General features: G+C 52.0%; 1 protein-coding gene across 2 annotated transcripts in view; it reads right to left on the bottom strand.

The window, feature by feature from the left end:
* CNOT1 (CCR4-NOT transcription complex subunit 1) overlaps window positions 1–483 on the bottom strand; it is a 100,361-nt gene extending 99,878 nt beyond the window's left edge. For both annotated transcript variants that reach the window (XM_008068000.2, XM_021717540.1), the window contains exon 1: window positions 325–483. The gene's annotated coding sequence lies outside the window, so the exon portion shown is untranslated. The remainder of the gene's footprint in view (window positions 1–324) is intronic.
* Window positions 484–3,781: the final 3,298 nt, after the last annotated feature.

The following is a 3,781-nucleotide window of genomic DNA, read 5'->3' as shown; positions in this document are numbered from 1 at the left end:
CGCGGCCCAGCGGCCCCCATTGCCGCCACTGCCGCCCTCTGAGTCTCCAGGCCCGAGCCGGAGACCACCCCGCGCTCTGCCCTCCGCTTCCCGGAGCCTTCGGGCCGGCCGCTTCTCTCCGGAGCGCGAAGCCTCGGCGAGCCGTAGGGAGAGTTGGCGCTCTCCTGCCTCGCCCCGCTTCCCCGTCCCGGCTGCCCATCGCTCCCCGGAGCTCCGGAAAACGCTTCCGACGGCCCCAGGTACACCCCCGCTCCTCCTACCGGCACTCGCGTTCCCAAGCTGACACCGCCAGCCCACCTCAAGCCCCGACCCCAGCCCGCCTACCTTATGCGGCTCCGGCGGCGCTGGACGCAGGAAACTCCTGGGCCCCCGACTCCGGCTCTCCTCGACCCCCTCTTCGGTTAACTCCGCTTGTTTCTCTACAAAATGGCGCCGGAGGTCGCGCGCTCACGTCGCGGCCTTTCCCCTCCCCGTTCCCATTTCATCATTCGCTGCCCGCCCGAGAAGGGCTGGCCCCAACGCCAGCCAATGACCGCAGCCCGCCCTCGGCTCCCACCCAATCACCGGCAGGGGCCCGCGGATTTAAACCAATCATAAACTATCACTTGCAGAAGTCGAGGAAGAAACCAGGCTCCTGCTAGCAACTACCAATCCGAACTCCCACTTCGCGGGCTTTGGCCAATTGCCGCTCACCTGCCCCTAGGGACCGGAGTGGGAGCCCTCGCGCCTGCGCCCGAGGCGAGGGCCAATGGGGAGAGGCTGATAACTTCGATTTGGGGCTTCACGGACTTCCCACCTGCCCTCGAGGTCTTCGACCAATGGGGGCTGGCATTGCCTTTGAGCAACAATAAATTATGGAGGGGCCCATAACTCCTCGCCGCCTTGCGCGGGAACTACTTTGAGTTAGCATGAAACACCTTTGCACCACTTTCTTTCCTCTTCGAAATGTCACGGTCCGGTGGACTTCCGGGATTCTCATTCGAAACATTCCCCTCCCCTCCTGTCCCTTTGGAGGGGAACACCCGCCAGAAAACAAGCCAGACTGTGACTAGAGTTGGGGCGCTTTGCATCCTGGGCGATGTAGTCGCGCCCCTCCTTCCCCGTTCTGTCGCAAAAGCAACGCGTCTTCCTCCGTCACTGGCTGCGCCCCCGAAGCAGTGCGTGCTGGGGAATGTAGTCTTTCAAGATGCACCTGGTCCCCGCTTGCTCCGCTCTCTAGAGGGAACCTTTCCCTTCTACTTTTGCCTATCAGAGAAGGGAAGCCTTACGGAAAAGTGTGACTCAAGTTCTCTTCCTGGCTTGAGCCCTGGAAGCGGTATAAGAAAGGATACCATACTCTTTGCTCTCAAGAGAAAAAGCACAGAGAAGTCTTTGGCTATAATTTGTTTAACTGCAGTAGTTTGTAAGATTTTATGGTCACCTCTTCTCAAAAGAGAGTGAAAGGACTGGCAAGGACGAGTTAACTGGCTCTTTTACCTTTGGAAAAAACCTATCCCCCTCCTCATCTCCATCAGGCTAGGCTCAGGAGCTTGCCTCCTGGATGTGTGTCTCAGATTAGCACGTAAAAACACTTTTTTTGAGAAAATTGTGGTAAGAAACACGTGAAATTTGCCATCCTAACCATTCTTAAACGTACAATAAGACCAGGCGCGGCGGCTCACGCCTATAATCCCAGCACTTTGCGAGGCTGAGGTGAGAGGATTGATGGAGCTCAGGGGTTCGAGGCCAGCCTGGGCAACTGGCGAGACCTCATCTCTACAATAAATCAAAAAATTAGCCAGGTGTGGTGGGGCATGCCTGTAGTTCCCGCTACTTGGAAGACTGAGTGGTGACGCTGTGGTGGCCATGAGAGTGCCACTGCACTCCAGTCTGGGTGACAGAGTGAGACTCCGACTCAAAAAAAATTTTTTTAACTGTACAATAGGCCGGGCTCAGTGGCTCAGCCTGTAATCCCGCGCCTTTGGGAGGCCGAGGTGAGTGAATTGCCTGAGCCCGTGGGTTCGAGACCCGCCTGGGCAACTTGGCGAGACCTCATTTCTACAATAAAAAAATCAAAAAAATTAGCCGGGCGTGGTAGCACGTGCCTGTAGTTCCAGCTACTTGGAAGGCTGAGGGGGAAGGATCACCAGAGCCCAGCAGGTCGAGGCTGCGGTGACCGGGAGGGGCCACTGCACTCCAGTCTGGGTGACTGAGTGAGACTCCAACTCAAAAAAATAAAAAATAAAATAAAATAATAAAAATAAACTGTACAATAAGGTAGGGCTAACTGTATGCATACTGTTGTGCAACAGATCTCTAGAACTTCTTCTCATCTTTGCAAAACTGAAGCTACACCTGTTGTTCAATAACTCCCCATTTCAGCCGGGTGTGGTCGCTCACGCCTGTAATCCCAGCACTTTGGGAGGCAGAGGGGAGAGGATTGCCCAAGCCCAGGGGTTCAAGACCAGCCTGGGCAACTTGGCCAGACCTCATCTGTACAAGAAAAAAAAAAAATTAACTGGGCATGGTGGCGAATGTTTGTGGTTCCAGCTACGTGGAAGGCTAAGGCAGAAGGATAGCCTGAGCCCAGTAGGTTGAGGTTAAGGTAGCTGTGAGTGTGCCACTGCACTCCAACCCTGGTGACAGTGAGACTCCGACTCAAAAAAAAGAAAGAAAAAAACTCCCCATTTCCTTCTCCCATAATTCTTGACAGCCACCATTCTTCTTTCTGAGAGTTTGACTACTTTTAAAAAACCTCATGTAAGTGGAATTATGCAGTATTTGACTTTTTATGACTGGGTTATTTCACTGAGTCATAATATCCTAAAGATACTTATTGACACCTGCCTTTCATTGGTTGGAGGCCAAATCTTTCAGCAAACACTTAGGAAGTGCCTTGGGTTTTTACACAACTCTGTGAGAGCCAGGGACCCCACATACAGCAAGGACAAACACTGCTTCAGTCTTGTTCTTACCTATATTCTCTGCCCCTAGCACTATGTCTTGCATTTAATAAACATCAATTCCACAGAGGAACATTACAAATGTGTGCAGAGAAGCGTTTATATGATTATTTACTGAAGCATTGTTTATGGGGACCAAAAAATTAGAAACAACAGGGAACTCGTTAAATAAATGTAAAGTACTGTTTTAATGGAATACAGTGAAATTTTTTATAAGAATAAGGTAAATCTGAATAAACTGATGTGGAATGGTTCCAAGATTTGTGGTTTTTTTGGTGTTTTTGTTTTATTTTGTTTTGTTTTGTTTTGTTTTGTTTTGTCTCACTCTGTTGCCTGGACTGGAGTGCAGTGGCACACTCATGGCCACCCCAGCGTTGACCTGCTGGGCTCTGGCGATCCTTCCATCTCAGCCTTCCACTTAGCTGGAACTACAGGCGCACGCTATCCTGCCCGGCTAATTTTTTTGAATTATTGTAGAGACTAGAGACAAGGTCTTGCCAAGTTGCCCGGGCTGATCTCGAACCCACAGGCTCAGACAATCCACTCGCCTCAGCCTCCCAAAGTGCTGGGATTACAGGCTGAGACACTGAGCCTGGCTGTTTTTGGTTTTTGTTTTTAGTTGGAGTCTCACTCTGTCATCCAGGCTGGAGTGCAGTGGCACACTCACAGCCACCGCAGACTCTGTTTGGGCTCAGGCGATCCTTCCACCTCAGCCTTCCACTTAGCTGGAACTACAGGCGCGCGCTACCACGCCCGGCTAATTTTTTGATTTATTGTAGAGATGAGGTCTCACCAATTTGCCCAGGCGGGTTTCGAACCCGCAGTCTCAGGCAATCCAC

Source organism: Carlito syrichta, unplaced genomic scaffold (assembly GCF_000164805.1).
Source record: "Carlito syrichta isolate Samal-C Ts95f unplaced genomic scaffold, Tarsius_syrichta-2.0.1 Scaffold309854, whole genome shotgun sequence".
Classification (NCBI taxonomy): domain Eukaryota; kingdom Metazoa; phylum Chordata; class Mammalia; order Primates; family Tarsiidae; genus Carlito; species Carlito syrichta.
Note: the sequence above shows the minus strand (reverse complement) of the source record. Positions and strands in the feature narration are given on the sequence as shown.